The 17134-nt window shown below is 41.8% G+C and overlaps 1 pseudogene; it reads left to right on the top strand.

The window, feature by feature from the left end:
• LOC136393954 (cAMP and cAMP-inhibited cGMP 3',5'-cyclic phosphodiesterase 10A-like) overlaps positions 1 to 17134 on the top strand; it is an 85376-nt pseudogene that overhangs the window by 48714 nt on the left and 19528 nt on the right.

Raw genomic sequence — 17134 nt, forward strand, 5'->3', positions numbered from 1 at the left:
CAGTGAACAGGAGTGGATGTTTCAAACCACGTCAGCTTGGGTCAGGGCCCACGACGGGCCCTGATGGAGACAGAAGCCACTGCTGCACTTGGTGACAACACCGGGCAAGAAGTCAGTGAGGACGCTGACCATGTTTGTGCCCTGGAGTCCCATTCTCCTCCATGTTCACACTGCCGGTGAAGGTGTGAAGATGTTTGGTTGGTGACTGAAATTTGAAATTTGCTGTATTTTTTTCTAAATACCAAAAAAAAAGTGCAATTTTGATTCATTCACACCGGCGGCCATTGTTATGTTGCCTGTCATGATTTATGTGTGACGATCTAGGGAACAGCAGCCGGTGCCCCTGTCTGAACAGTCAGGTAGTGTACGTTACAAAGCTCCTTGTGCTGCGCCAGTTGAAAATTGCTGACATACAGGGGACGTGATGCTCTCTCTGCGGGTTTTGAGCCCGTCCCCTGCAGATACCAAGAGAATCGGTGGACTTATGTTTTGGGGGAGTCAGAAGTTGTACTTGGACTTTTGACTGTGTGGGGGCCAGTGGAGGGTCAGCTGCATCACAGCCTGAGCACCACGGCCGGACGCTCAGCGGCTGCTGGTCTGTGATGTGTCTGCTTGAGCCAGAGCACCAGCAGTGACTGTATATTTGGTGCCTTGTATTTTTGTGCCTTTATTTATTTGATTATCGTGCACACTTCCCACCCAATTAGAGTATAGACTAGCTGCGATTAGAATTGATTTCTGATAACGTTGACATGTGCACTCCTAATTTCTTGCCGCTCACCGTGTTGCACTGTTTGTCTTTAGATATATGCCAAAAACTTGGTGAATGCAGACTGCTGCATGCTCTTCCAGGTCAACCACAAGAACAAGGAGCTGTACTCAGACCTTTTTGATATTGGCAAGGAAAATGAGGGAAAATCTATTTTCAGGAAGACCAAAGAGATCAGGTACAGCCCTCCACAGCTATCCGTGTGCTGCATGTGGCTTAACAGGTGTCGTGTCACCCACTGTTCTGTGCCTTTCACAGGTGCGCTGACAGTGCTTGTCCCCCTATGATGTCATTCCCACCAGGACCCACCTCCTGAAGGTAGTGCTTCTGGGAATGACATTGTAGTGCCAGCAACTGCGCCTGGGGAGCTTTAGCGTCACTCCTGGAAATGCCGTCTTCTGGAGGTGGTCCTTTTGGAAATCATGTTGGAAAAACTTGCTAGTGCTCTCAGGTAGGTAAAGGTGCACCCCACCTACATGGAGTCTGCAGAGTGTCCTGTGTTAGGAGCAGGGTGTACTGACACGATGGGGTGGCCGCTCATCCCCAGCCAGTGGGGCTGTCTCCAAGTCCAGAGCACAGTGGGAGCTGGCCGACACCAGTGGATGACCTCACCACATTGTTCTGTAACTGGGCAGTCTATCTAGTCAGTCATTGGACACGCCTTCAACGCATCTGGAACCTAAAGCCTTCTTTGTTCTGCAAGTGGCAGCTTCTGTCACTTAACTGAACAGAACAGGGTTTGTGTGGCTGATGGACGCTCCATCCAGTCAGAGTCTGAACACCTGCAGGGAGCACTGTATGAAATCAAACATGTGAGAATCAAACTTGACACTCAAAAATTGAATGCTTGTTACAGTTTGCTCTTCTTCTTTTGCTTTATGTGTCTTGTATAACTACTTTCCACATAATGCATTTTGTGCTTTGATAGTTACGGCATCCTAGGGAAACACTCTCCATCAGTCAAGAGTTGCTGTTCACGGGGCCACCTGTCCTGTGAGGGGACTCACCAGCTGGGAAGGGCCATGTGGTCCTGTGGGGCTGGCCACCGTCCCCCACTGGGCATGTCCTGCTCCGCATCCTAGGTGATAGGTCCTGTGTTCCACACTCATGTAACTGACTTACAGGCACTGTTTAGTTCTTCTGTTAGTTGCTATGCTTTCGTTGGTTTGCTTTGTAGATCTCAGCCAGTCAGTCTGTATACAGGCATTTAGGTCAAGTCATTTCTCTTGCAGAATGTTCTGGAGCTCCCTAACAGTGCTGAGATGGGTCTCTTGTGGAGCCTGTGTTCTCTGCCTGGGAGGACAGTGAGGGCGACATGCTTGGCTGTAGATCTGCCCGCAGACTGGGGATGCTGGCCATCCATGTGGGGCAGCCACCTAAAATACGGGGTAAAGCTACAGCCAGACTACCCTCAGACTGAGGAATCTGCACCGGCCAGGCAGTGGGTTCTGACACCTTGCTCACGGCCATCTCCTTGGTGGGGGTCGTGGTGCTCACGGCACAAGACAACCAGGGTGAAGATAACCTTGTGTCCTATGCACTGCTGGGCTCACTTTTCATGTTTTAAGTGTATCAGTTTTCTTTCTAATTTTTCTTAGTGAAAATCCTTAGGGTGGAGATTTATTTCAATAATGATTACATCCTATAATGTTGAAGTGTATTATTATGATTATGAAAGTTATTTTTCAGCTATTAAAATATGTAGGTATTGTGGATTGTAGACATCTTTGTTAACTAAGTTTCAAAATGAGTGCGTGACTGATGATAATATTGTAATCAGAAAACTATAAACAAGAGAAAATATTTATAACAGAAAATGTTGATATTAAATAAAAACATAAGTATATTTAGATAATGCTTGTGTTTTGACAGTTTTTAAATTTAACAAATAAGTAAAGTAAGAAAAGTAGAAGTTTTAAATTGTATTATTTTTATATAGTGTTTGTGTTATAGACGCCTTAAAATTCCAGTCCGGTGTTGTATCCTGAGACCAGACATGTGACTTTGTTTCTGTGGGAGGAAGTACACGCTGTAGACCTGTGTGCTTGTTCCCTGTGCCGTTAATATAGTAGGAATTTTAGCAAAGTCCTGGATCCATATGGGCCATGGTGTGAATTAACTGAGGAAATTTATGTTGAAGTGTATTGTAAATTACAATGTACTTTGCCACTATAAAGGATTATTATTGGTCAGAGCAGGAGAATGCTAATTAATGTTTCTATTTTAATTTACAATTCATCATATATTTTAAATTATATCTCAAATCAAGTGATTACAGTGCAGTGTCTTTCTGCTTTTGCATTTTTATAATGATAATATGATTTAGAATATGTAAATGTAAAGTTAATATAAACATTTAAAATGAAACAATGCTACACAACAAAAGATGGCAGCGGAGTAGGCGGACGCACAGATGCCCAGCTCTCAACACCAAACTGGAATACAAATCAATTTAGGAAAAATCAGCATGAAAAACCAACACTGAACTGCAAGAACAGCTCTCAAAAACCAAGGAGCAAAGAGGAAGACACAATAATCCTGGTAAGGAGTGCCTGAATCTCCTCTGCTTACAGGAACGGAAGGGGGGAGGGGGGAGGCTGAGAGCCCAGAGAGGATTTCACAGAGGAAAAAGAGCAGAAACTACTGCTCACAGCCACTTACCTGGTGACCAGGGAGCAAGGTGGGTTGAAAAGACCAGCTTATCTCCCAAGTGGAAAGGATAGGGAGAGGGACAGACTGTGAGGGGCTAAGGTATGCAAGAAACGAAATAAAAAAGCTGACTCATTCATGCTGGAGGTGGCCATAGCTGGGGGAGGGACTGAACCTTTCACAAAACAGAGCTGAAGTGCTTCCGGATCAGAGATCTCCGGACATCAATCCAGCTCCAATCAGCGCAACAAGACACAGCTGAAAACAAGAAGTGGGGAGGAGGGGCAGTAACTCAGGTCTCCATGGAGATCTAAGATACACCTCCCCCTACTGAAGCTGAGAAAAAACCCTGCCCCCAGTGAGATTAGTTGGTGGAAGAGACCTTCAGCATCTCAGGTTACACCCACAGCATTCCTGGTTACAGTTTCAAGGAAGCCCCCTGCTGAGATCAGTTAACAAGACTATCACCTGTTAAGAAAACAAACAAATCAAGACTTCAAAGCTGCCCAAATCCGAAAGTGGATTACAAATAATAGCTGATACCAACCCAAGAAGACCTAGAAATAACACAACTGAAAACTGGAGGCAGACTAAAACACCATGATGAGAAGACAAAGGAGTGCAACCCAAATGAAACCACAAGAGACACCTTTGAGAGATGAGCTGAGTGATATGGAAATAATCAAACTTCCAGGTGCGGAGTTCAAAATAATGATTGTAAGGATGCTTAGGGATCTTAGAACAACAATGGAGGGGCAGTTTGAAAACCTAAATAAAGAAATAGCAAGTATAAAAAAGAACCAGTCGGAGATGACAAATACAATATCAGAAATAAAGACCACAATGGAAGGAATTAAAAACAGGATAGATAGAGCAGAGGATCAAATCAGCGAGTTAGAGGACAACTGGAATGAAGGCATGAAAGCAGAGAAGAAAAGAGAAAAGAGACTCAAAAAGTCAGAGGAAACTCTTAGAAAGCTCTGTGACAACATGAAGAGAAATAACATCCACATCATAGGGGTTCCTGAAGAAGAAGGAAAGGAACAAGGAATAGAGATGTTGTTCAATCATATCATAGCTGAAAATTTCCCTAAATTAATGCAAGAGAAACTCTCACAAGTCCAAGAAGCACAGAGGACTCCATTAAAGAGAAACCCAAAGAAACCTACACCAAGACACATCATAATTAAAATACCAAAGCTAAACGATAAAGAGAAAATATTAAAAGCTGCAAGAGAAAAAAAAGTTATCACCTACAAAGGAGCCCCCATAAGGATGACATCCAACTTCTCAACAGAAACACTTGAGGCCAGAAGGGAATGGCAAGAAATATTCAAAGTAATGCAGAACAAGAACCTACAACCAAGACTACTTTATCCAGCAAGGCTATCATTTAAAATCGAAGGAGAAATAAAAAGCTTCCCAGAAAAAAAAAAAATATCAAGGAATTCATTACAACCAAACCAATGCTGCAGGAAATGTTAAGGGGCCTGTTGTAAACAGATCAAAGTGGGAAAAGAATATAGCAAAAACAGGAATACACCTTTAAAGAAGAAAATGGCAATAAACAACTATATATCAATAATAACCTTAAATGTAAATGGATTAAATGACCCAATCAAAAGACATAGGGTTGCCTGACCAGGCGGTGGTGCAGTGGATAGTGTGTCTAACTGGGATGCGGAAGGACCCAGGTTCGAGACCCCAGGCGGAGCTCATCTGGCTTGAGCAAAAAGCTCAGCAGCTTGGACCCAAGGTCGCTGGCTCGAGCAAGGGGTTACTCAGTCTGCTGAAGGCCCATGGTCAAGGCACATATGAGAAAGCAATCAATGAACAACTAAGGTGTTGCAACGAAAAACTGATGATTGATGCTTCTCATCTCTCTCCATTCCTGTCTGTCTCTATCTCTCTCTCTCTCTCTGTCTCTGTAAAAAAAAAAAAAAAAAAAAAGACATAGGGTAGCTGCGTGGATAAGAAAACAGGACCCATACATATGTTGTCTACAAGAGACATACCTTAGAACAAAAGACACACATAGATTGAAGGTAAAGGGATGGAAAAAAACATTTCATGCAAACGGAAATGAAAAAAAAGCTGGGGTAGCAATACTTATATCAGACAAATTGGACTTTAAAACAAAGGATATAGTAAGAGATAAAGAAGGCCACTACATAATGATAAAGGGAGTAATCCAACAGGAAGATATAACTATTATAAATATCTATGCACCTAATATAGGAGCACCCAAATATATAAAACAGACTTTGATGGATTTAAAGGGCGAGATCAACAGCAATACTATAATAGTAGGGGATTTCAATACCCCACTAACATCACTAGATAGATCCTCAAGAAAGAAAATTAACAAAGAAACAGCAGACTTATTGGAAACACTAGATCAACTCGATTTAATAGATATCTTCAGAACCTTTCACCCTAAAGCAACAGAATATGCATTCTTTTCAAGTGCTCATGGTACATTCTCTAAGATAGACCACATGTTAGGGCACAAAGTGTTCTCAACAAATTTAAGAAGACTGAAATCGTATCAAGCACTTTCTCTGATCACAACGGCATGAAACTAGAAATGAATCACAGCAGAAAAGCTCAAAAATTCTCAAACACATGGAAACTAAATAACAGGGTGTTAAATAATGAATGGATTAAAAATGAGATCAAAGAAGAAATAAAAAAATTCCTAGAAACGAACGACAATGAGCATACAACAACTCAAAATTTATGGGACACAGCGAAAGCAGTGCTGAGAGGGAAGTTCATAGCACTACAGGCACACTTTCAGAAGCTAGAAAAAGCTCAAATAAACAACTTACCCTGCATCTAAAAGAATTAGAAAAAGAACAGCAAGTAAAGCCCAAATGTAGTAGAAGGAAGGAAATAATAAAGATCAGAGCAGAAATAAATGACATAGAGGCTAAAGAAACAATACAGAGGATCAATGAAACTAGGAGCTGGTTCTTTGAAAAGGTAAACAAGATTGATGAACCTTTAAGTAGACTCACCAAGAAAAAGAGAGAGAGGACTCAAATAAATAAAATTAGAAATGAGAAAGGAGAAATAACAACTGACACAACAGAAATACAAAATATTGTAAGAAAATACTATGAAGAACTGTATGCCAAAAAACTAGACAACCTAGATGAAATGGACAAATTCCTTGAAACATACAATCTTCCAAAAATCAATCTGGAAGAATCAGAAAACCTAAACAGACTGATTACAACAAATGAAATCGAAACAGTTATCAAAAAACCCCCAACAAAGAAAAGTCTGGGGCCCGATGGCTTCACAACGGAATTCTACCAAATATTCAAAGAAGAACTAACTCCTATCCTTCTCAAACTATTTCAAAAAATTCAAGAGGAAGGAAGTCTTCCAAGCTCCTTTTATGAGGCAAGCATAATTCTGATTCCAAAACCAGGCAAAGACAACACAAAGAAAGAAAATTATAGGCCAATATCTCTGATGAATATAGATGCTAAAATCCTCAACAAAATATTAGCAAACCGGATCCAACAATATATGGAAAAAAATCATACACCATGATTAAGTGGGATTTATTCTGGGGAGGCAAGGCTGGTACAATATTCGTAAATCAATCAATGTGATTCATCACATAAACAAAAAGAAGGAGAAAAACGATATGATAATTTCAATAGATGCAGAAAAAGCATTTGATAAAATCCAGCACCCATTCATGAACAAAACTTTCAGCAAAGTGGGAATACAGGGAACATACCTCAACATGATAAAAGCCATCTATGAGAAACCCACAGCCAACATCATACTCAATGGGAAAAAATTAAAAGCAATACCCTTAAGATCAGGAACAAGGCAGGGGTGCCCCCTTTCACCACTCTTATTTAACATAGTCCTGGAAGTCCTAGCCACAGCAATCAAACAAGAAGAAGAAATAAAAGGCATTCAAGTTGGAAAAGAAGAAGTAAAACTATCATTATTTGCAGATGATATGATATTGTATATAGAAAACCCTAAAGTCTCAGTCAAAAAACTACTGGACCTGATAAATAAGTTCAGCAAAGTGGCAGGATATAAAATCAATACTCAGAAATCAGAAGCATTTTTATACACCAGCAATGAACAGTCAGAAAGAGAAATTAAGGACACAATCCCCTTCACAATTACAACCAAAAAAATAAAGTACCTAGGAGTAAACTTAACCAAGGAGACTAAAGACTTGTACTCGGAAAATTACAAAACATTGATAAAAGAAATCAAGGAAGATACAAACAAGTGGAAGCATATACCGTGCTCATGGTTAGGAAGAATAAACATCATTAAAATGTCTATATTACCCAAAGCAATCAATAAATTCAATGCAATACCAATGACATACTTCAAAGATATAGAACACATATTCCAAAAATTTATATGGAACCAAAAGAGGACATGAATAGCCTCAGCAATCTTAAAAAAGAAGAATAAACTGGGAGGTATCACACTTCCTGATATCAAGTTATACTACAAGGCCGTTGTACTCAAAACAGCCTGGTACTGGCATAAGAACAGGTATATAGATCAATGGAACAGAACAGAGAACCCAGAAATAAACCCACAGTTCTATGGACAACTGATATTTGACAAAGGAGGCAAGGAAATACAGTGGAGTAAAGACAGCCTCTTTAACAAATGGTGTTGGGAAAATTGGACAGCTACCTGCAAAAAAATGAAACTAGATCACCAGCTTACACCACTCACAAAAATAAACTCAAAATGGATAAAAGACTTAAATGTAGGCCGTGAAACCATAAGCATCTTAGAAGAAAACATAGGCAGTAAGTTCTCGGACATCTCTTGGAGCAATATATTTGCTGATTTATCTCCACGGGGAAGTGAAATAAAAGACAGGATAAACAAATGGAACTATATCAAACTAAAAAGCTTTTGCACAGCTAAAGACAACAAGAACAGAATAAAAAGACAAACTACACAATGGGAGAACATATTTGACAATACGTCTGATAAGGGGTTAATAACCAAAATTTATAAAGAACTTGTAAAACTCAACACCAGGAAGACAAACAACCCAATCCAAAAATGGGCAAAAGAGATGAATAGACATTTCTCCAAAGAGGACATACAGATGGCCAATAGGCATATGAAAAAATGCTCAACATCACTAATCATTAGAGAAATGCAAATTAAAACCACAATGAGATATCACCTCACACCAGTCAGAATGGCGCTCATCAACAAAACAACCCAGAATAAGTGCTGGCGAGGATGTGGAGAAAAGAAAACCCTCCTGCACTGCTGGTGGGAATGCAGACTGGTGCAGCCACTGTGGAAAACAGTATGGAGATTCCTCAAAAAACTGAAAATCGAACTGCCTTTTGACCCAGCTATCCCACTTTTAGGAATATACCCCAAGGACACCATAGAACGTCTCGAAAAGGAGAAATGCACCCCCATGTTTGTGGCAGCATTGTTCACAATAGCGAAGATCTGGAAACAGCCCAAGTGTCCGTCAGAGGACGAGTGGATTAAAAAGCTTTGGTACATATATACTATGGAATACTACTCAGCCATAAGAAATGATGACATCGGATCATTTACAATAACATGGATGGACCTTGACAACAGTATACGGAGTGAAATAAGTAAATCAGAAAAAAAACTAAGATGAATCCATACATAGAAGGGACATAAAAATGAGACTCAGAGACATGAACAAGAATGTGATGGCAACAGGGGTGGGGGGTTGGGGGAGGGGGGAGGGGGTGAAGAAGGAGAGAGGGGTTAGGGGAGGGGAGGGGCACAAAGAAAACCAGATAGAAGGTGACAGAAGACAATTTAACTTTGGGGGAGGGGTATACAGCACAATCAAAGGTCAAATAATCTAGAGATATTTTCTCTCAACATATGTACCCTGATTTATCAATGTCACTGCATTAAATTTAATAAAAAAAAAATTAAAAAAAAAAAAAAAAGAATCAGGAAAACACATGCTGATGCTGGTTCTCAACTAGGTCCCCATGTGGTAGAAGAACCTGTGAACATGGACGGTAAAATAAAATTAATCTTTGTTTTCTCTAAAAAAAAAAAAAAAATGAAACAATGCTTTCTCATTCAATATTTGGCATCAGTAAACTGTTTCAGATTATGCTCTGACAGGTATATTTCAATTGTTGCGTCCCTCTCTTTTGTGTGTGCAGATTTTCAATTGAGAAAGGGATTGCTGGTCAAGTGGCAAGAACGGGGGAGGTCCTGAACATCCTGGATACCTACGGGAACCCGCACTTCAACAGATACAGAGTAGCTCCAGGCCGCCATCATGTCAGCTTCCGTGTCCACAGGGCAAGGCTGGGCGGTGGAGCCCAGTACTCCTCAGTCCCAGTGCAGTCCATCTGTCCATCCATCCATTCATCCCCTCTGTGCGCTGTTCGTTCCCTTCATATGACTATTATCAGTCCTCAGTGTTTGCAGATAGCTACAGAATGATGGACACCAAGCCATGAATGGTGCCCCGCTGCAGGAGTTACAATGTTACAGAAGCAACTAGAAAGAAAGGTTAGACTTAGAGGGCTGCTTTTCTCTTCCAGTGTAGTGCTGTGACTTTGTCCAGAGCACACCCTGTGGGCTCCCCACCAGAGTGATGGAAGCCCCTGCTCTGTCCCTGACCAGCCCCACAGGGCCTGGAGGAGGCCACTCATCCTCTGAGCCCTGGTCTCCTGACCTTTCAGTGGGGCACAGAATGCTCATTTTGTAGTTCTGTCTGTTTTACAGGAGACTGGAGTTGGGTGGGGGGACACAGTGCCATGTGCAGACAATGTCATAGAGTCGTACACCTGACACCTATAAACTTGATTCACTAGTGTCACCCAATCAATTCAGTAAGAAAAGATCAGAAGAAATAGTCATAAAATGTTTGTCACTTCACTGGACACACAAGTAGGACCTGAAGGCACGGCCGTTCTCATCAGGTGTTACTAGAGCCAGGTCAGGACAGCTTATCAAAGTGGTTTCGTTTGAGTTTCTTTGGAGAACTAGAAAACAAATTATATTAAGGTAATTTTAATAGATCTGTAGAAATTGCATCATAAAATAGATGCTGTGATTATCAGGGAGTAAAAGTTCAGGTATTTTGACCAGTGTTCAGTTAAATTAAACATTCAGTTTATTTTAAGAGACACTTAAATGAAATAATTAATGAGAAATTTTATCAGTTATTTGATTAATGTCAAATATATACAGTTTGTATATTAATACAGATATATCCTAGTAATATGTTTTGTCAATAAAGAATATGCTGAAAACCTGTTTAAAAAAACAAACTTGTTATTTTAGTGCTTAAATATTGCAAGTACTTATATATCCTTTTATAAAACCTTTATGTGAAAATGTGTAGGTTGGCCTGTGGTGGCACAGTGGATAAAGTGTCAACCTGGAAATGCTGAGGTTGCCCCTGGTCAAGGCACATATGGGAGTTGATGCTTCCTGCTCCTCCCCCCTTCTCTCTCTCTCTCTCTCTCTCTCCATAATGAATAAATAAAAATCTTAAAAAAAAAAAAAGAAAATGTGTAGGTCAGCTAGTAAGAACATGAAAAGACAAGTAACAGATTTTAAGGAAGTATTTATGTCACATGAATCTGATGAAATGCCTGTATCTAAACTCTATACACAATTCTTCCAACATCATCAGTTATCCCAGTTTAGTAGATATGCCTCCAGATCATATCCAACACTCACAAGAGAAGACCAATGACAGCCCTCACCAGGTAGTTCAGTTGGTTAGACGTCGTTTCCATATATCAAGGTTGTGGGTTCAATCCCCCATGAAGGCACGGACAGGAATCAACCAATGAGTGCATAAATAAGTGGAACCACAAATTGATGTTTCTCTTTCTACCTCTGGCCCTTTCTCTCAAAAGTCAGTAGAATAGCTAAAACTTAGAAGATCTGTGAATGATCTTTATACATCTGATGAGATGTTTGACATACGGGAAACGTGACTTTAATTGACAGTTCCCACTGCACACCAACGTGAATGGATAAAATGTTTAACAGTTGACATTAGCAAGGGTGGACAAGGATGTGGAGGACCTGGGAGCTTCTGTTTTGCTCACAGGAGTGTACAATGGTACAGCCACTTTGGAAAGAGTTTTGTAGTTTCTTGTAAAGTGAAGAATATGGCCCTGGCTGGTTGGCTCAGCGGTAGAGCATCGGCCTGGTGTGCGGGGGACCCGGGTTCGATTCTCAGCCAGGGCACATAGGAGAAGCGCCCATTTGCTTCTCCACCCCCCCCCCTTCCTCTCTGTCTCTCTCTTCCCCTCCCGCAGCCAAGGCTCCATTGGAGCAAAGATAGCCCGGGCGCTGAGGATGGCTCCTTGGCCTCTGCCCCAGGCGCTCGAGTGGCTCTGGTCACGGCAGAGCGACGCCCCGGAGGGGCAGAGCATCGCCTCCTGGTGGGCAGAGCGTCACCCCTGGTGGGCGTGCCGGGTGGATCCCGGTCGGGCGCATGCGGGAGTCTGTCTGACTGTCTCTCCCCGTTTCCAGCTTCAGAAAAATACAAATAAATAAATAAATAAAAATAAAGTGAAGAATATACTGACTATACTTACCCCCCCCCCACATCTCTCAAAAAAAAAATGATAACATCTGTCAACATAAACATGTGTGTACAAATTTTCACAGCTGCATTATTCATAATTATCACAAACTGTCCATAGTAATGTCCACTAACTGGTGCGTGAACAAATAAAATGTGATATCTTCATTCCATAGAGTACTACTCAGCAATCAAAAGGGCTGGACCATCACCAATACCGTCAGCAACAGGGAATGTAGCTCAGCTAAGTCAGGGGTAGTCAGCCTTTTTATAGCCACCGCCCACTTCTGTATCTCTGTTAGTAGTAACATTTTCTAACCACCCACCGGTTCCACAGTAATGGTGATTTATAAAGTAAGGAAGTAACTTTACTTTATAAAATTTATAAAGCCGAGTTACAGCAAGTTAAAGCATATAATAATCATTACTTACCAAGTACTTTATGTCGGATTTTTGCTGTTTGGCAGAATAAATCTTTATAAAACAACTAACTATAGTTAAATCTATCTTTTTATTTATACTCCAGTTGCTCCGCTACCACCCACCATGAAGGCTGGAACGCCCACTAGTGGGCGATAGGAACCAGGTTGACTACCACTGACCTAAGTGAAAAAAGCCAGGCTCAAAGATTACCCTGTAGCTAGCTGCCTGTCGTTATAGGTTGCCTGTATGAAATGGAGTCTCGTTTTCAAAAACTAGTTTCTTTCATTCAAAGTAGGTGAACCTTTTCTATTAAGAATTGATAGCAAGTGCATTGGCTTTCTAGGTCACAATGTCTCTCTTGTAGGCTGGGGGCACTCATTAAGGAATGATGGCACTGTGTTCCTTTAGAGTCCTGTTTAAAAAGAGGAGGGGCTGCAGCTGACCCCAGCTCTGACTTCCGTTTATGTGTATTCAGAGAGCTACATCTCTCACACACATGACCAAGGTCAAAGGAACATACTCTTTACCATATTGATTTCTCTCTGAATCAACAGTTTGTGATTCTTTTTTTTTTAATGTTTTATTTATTGATTTTTTAGAGAGAGAGGAGTGAGAGAGAGAGACAGAGAGAGAGAGAGAAGGGGGAGGAGCAGGAAGCTTCGATTCCCATATGTGCCTTGACCAGGCAAGCCCAAGGTTTCGAACCGGCGACCTCAGTGTCCCAGGTCAACGTTTTATCCCACTGCGCCACCACAGGTCAGGCAGTTTGTGATTCTTAATAATGCTAGATACTTAAAACCAAACAGTAAGCCAAAGTCCTCCTGAATACTGTTCTGAAAGATTTGAAAACACAAGAACAAACTGGTTAGGATATTTTTAAAAAGTTTTAGTAAAACACTTTCAAATGCCACATGGCCCTTGAATTTAGAAGCTAATGATTCCAATATAGCTCTTTGTCATAGAGGCATGTAAATTGCAGAACTGAGTTGAGATTTATGATAGAACATGTGGTTTATCTTCTGTTTTCCGTTTGTCCATGTTGGGGCGCTGCCCGCCCGCAGCTTCCTGCCTCCTGCAGAGAAGTGGACCTGTACATGGGCTACACCACCCACAACATCCTGTGCATGCCCATCGTGAGCCGGGGCAGCGTGATCGGCGTGGTGCAGATGGTGAACAAGGTCAGTGACAGTGCCTTCTCCAAGACTGACGAGAACAACTTCAAAATGTTTGCCGTCTTCTGTGCCCTCTCCTTACACTGTGCCAACATAAGAGCAGCTCCTGGTGCCCCATACCATATGGTGTTAGCATCCCACCTTTCCAATAAAATAGTGTGAGGTTTCCTCTTTCCCCATTTAAGTGTCTTTCATAAACCAGAAACAGTGATTCCCGGTGGCTTGTATTTTAATGAAAGCCTTAAAATGCCTTGAAAGAAACAGAATCTCCTAATATTTTGCCTTTATTTCATGGTGTGAATGTGTTTAAAAAACAAAATTAAATAATGGTAAAATTCTCAAGCATCGGGTTTATGTTTCATGGTATCTACTGACATGAACAAGGAAATGTTTTCCAAACCCTTAGTGTTTCTCATAGGTGCTGCACCGCTGTCTTTGTACCCAAACAGGAAAGGTCCTTGTAGGAAAAGCAGACACCTACCGGGCCCCTTGGTGGGGGCTGAGGGCTGGCAGGACTTGCTCACTGGTCCTGGACAGCCCGCCTGCCCTGAGAGCCCATGCGGGCCTCCGTTTGTTAAGGGGTTTCACTGGAAGGGAGCTTTCCTTTATGTGTTTGTGTTTGGAATGAGGTGAACAGTTAGTATGCTATCAACTCTAGTAATCCTCCAAGCAACATTACTGGGATTGTGAACCTAGGAAAAATTTTATTCACCTTTTTATAGAACTGAAATCACTATAAATGGGACTTACCACCTTAATAGTTTTGAGAAGTTGCCTCTTTGTAAATAGAATCATGTTCCGCAGAGTCAATGCTATTAACAGCTTAGTGATTGACTCAGAACAAAAATGGCAAAAAGCAAGTACTTCAGTGACCAGAGAAAACTGCAGCTCAGTGAGGGCCATTTCCCTGAGAGTCCATCTTCCTTTGTAGCACCACAGGCCCCTTCTGAGGACGTTTGTTGTGACTAGGTTCACGGGAGATGACCTAATGCAGTTGACAGGTATCTTTTTGTTTTGAACATTTTCTGTGTCTTTCTCATGAATAAAAAATGACAGCTTACATTTGTTTAGCCTAAAAGTTGCAGAAAATGTCATTTCTAGTAGGCCCTGAGTATTGATTTCATTGTCTTGTCAATGAACCCAGTGGAACTTAAGCTCCCTGGTAACCTGGTACCTGCACAGCCCGTGTAAAAACCCGTGGTGAGCTCTTGTGACTGGGAAGTTTAACACCTACATTTCTCTCTGAACCTGCACTTCCATTACCCTGTGGACATTTGTTCCAATACAGTATATCTGGCTTTAAATATTTTCATTCTTACCCTAAGATGATATTCTAAAACAAACACTTATAATAGTATGAAAATTTGGGACTATGGTAGTACAATATGTCATATGAGACATGGGCTTTATTAGTATATAGTTGACCACAGCAACCATGCTATGAAATTTTTATAAAATTACCAAAAATAAAAAACACAAGTTACTGGAAACTTATTTCTTAATGAGATGCCTGTGGTTTTACAATAGTCCCCTGCCTTTACCCAGTTTGGAGTGAAACAAGGCTTAGTGTAAGTTCTTTACATCTTTAATGCTGGAAGGATTTCAGACAGTAAGCAAGGTTACAGAAGAAGTGCAAAGAATTTCCTTGTACCCATGCTCCCCAGATGCTAGCATGTTATCTGCTTGCTTTGAGTCTTACTTCCTCCTCTCCTCTTCTCATTCCAGAGATCGTCTTTCTCTGGTGTGTTTGAGAATGTTTCCTAACCCCTGCATACCATACTTTAGCTTGTTAAAAACAAACAACCAACAAAAACCAAGACATCCTCTTATTTTCCACTGAATGATTTTAAAAAATCGGGAAATTTATATTAGTGCTGTCTCAGTTTGTTAGGGCTGTCATACTCATTACCACAGACTGGGTGGTAAATAACAGGAAGTTCTTTTTCTAACAGTTCTGGAATCGAGAAGTCCCAGATCAGGGTATAGGTAGGTTTGGTCTCTTTGAGCCCTTCTCCTGGGCCGGTAGATGGCCACCTGCCCCATATGTTCCCATGGTCTTTCCGCGGTTCATGTCTGTCTCATCCCCTCTTCTTATGTGGACCTTAGTGACATTGGATGAGAGCCCATCGTGTTGTCCTTCAGCTTGGACATGAGGTTGCTGAACAGGCTTGCTTTGCTATCTTGAGTGTTTTCCCCAAGCATCCTGTGGAGATTAAGAAGAGCCCACTTCATAAGCGCTATCCCCAGCAGCTATCACAGCTGTGGTGCCTTGCCTGTCCCTCAGTGTCCCCTTGTTTCTGGAGAGGACACATCAGTGTTTATTAAGACCATCAGTGAGTAAGCGTGTGCACTGGAGGTGCTTCTGCTGGCCACCTCTTCCCAGGTCCGGCTCTCCATGTGGCCCTGGGACATTCTGAGTATCTCCGCTCCTGAACACATGACTGTGTTGGTAATGAGAAAGGACCAGTAGGTTGTGTTGTGTCTTCACAGCCCCATGCATGGGCATCTCCACGTACATGGGCATGGGGAGACAGACAGGAGTAGCAGTCAGTGGGCCATGACGGTAGTCTCAGTGGAGTTCTGACTCTTTCTTACCAGAGACCCTGAATGTTAGTGACATGGCTGTCTCTGTTTCCTGGTCTGCCCTCCAGATGTACCACAGGATTCATCACTCGGACTGCATCTACCACGTCACCATGGAGAAGCTGTCCTACCACAGCATCTGCATGGCAGAGGAGTGGTAAGGCCTGATGTGCTTCAGCCTCCCCGGCCAGCTCTGCAAGGAGGTCGAGCTGTGAGTGTGTCCGAGTCCCGGTCCCGGTCCCTGGGGCGGGCCGTGCGTGCATCCGTGGTCCTGGTCCCTAGGGCGGGCTGTGAGTGCATCCAGGGTCCCTGGGGAAGGCTGTGAGTACATTCGCTGTCCCAGTCACTGGGACGGGCTCCCAGTGCCACTGAACCCCAGTGAAAGGGGCGGTGGAGTTTGAGTCACAAGGGCCACGTTGACCCCGTCTGACGTGATTCATCATCTCACGTACAACTGGTCCAGTTCTCATTAACTCAGAAAAAATATCTGAACACAATTATGAAATGAGTTCATCTGAATGTTAGTTTTTTCATTAGTCTTTTGTATACTCTAAACTATATATATAATATTTAATTTTTAAGTGGTATTTAATATCAAATATCTAATAGTTTTTGTTTTTATATAAATTTGAGGTTAGTCAAAGTTAATTCAACTTTCACACTTTGTTTTTCAATTCTATGTTAATATATACAATCACCGGTGGTAGAGACTGTGAGAACTTGTATACTCGTTATAAGTACAAGAGAACACTATTGAACTACATAGAGAAATTTCAAGAGTGACCCAGAGCTGGTAATTGCCTTATCATTGGGAAGATGGTGTGGTTAAATTAATTAAACAAGGGGGCTATTAGACTGAGGTGGCTTCCCTGCCCTGGTGGCCAGAGAGTTGCATGTCAAGGTCAGGACATGGAGACCCCAGGACACCCCATGAGACCCTGAACAAGAGGT

Source organism: Saccopteryx leptura, chromosome 2 (assembly GCF_036850995.1).
Source record: "Saccopteryx leptura isolate mSacLep1 chromosome 2, mSacLep1_pri_phased_curated, whole genome shotgun sequence".
Taxonomy (NCBI): Eukaryota; Metazoa; Chordata; class Mammalia; order Chiroptera; family Emballonuridae; genus Saccopteryx; species Saccopteryx leptura.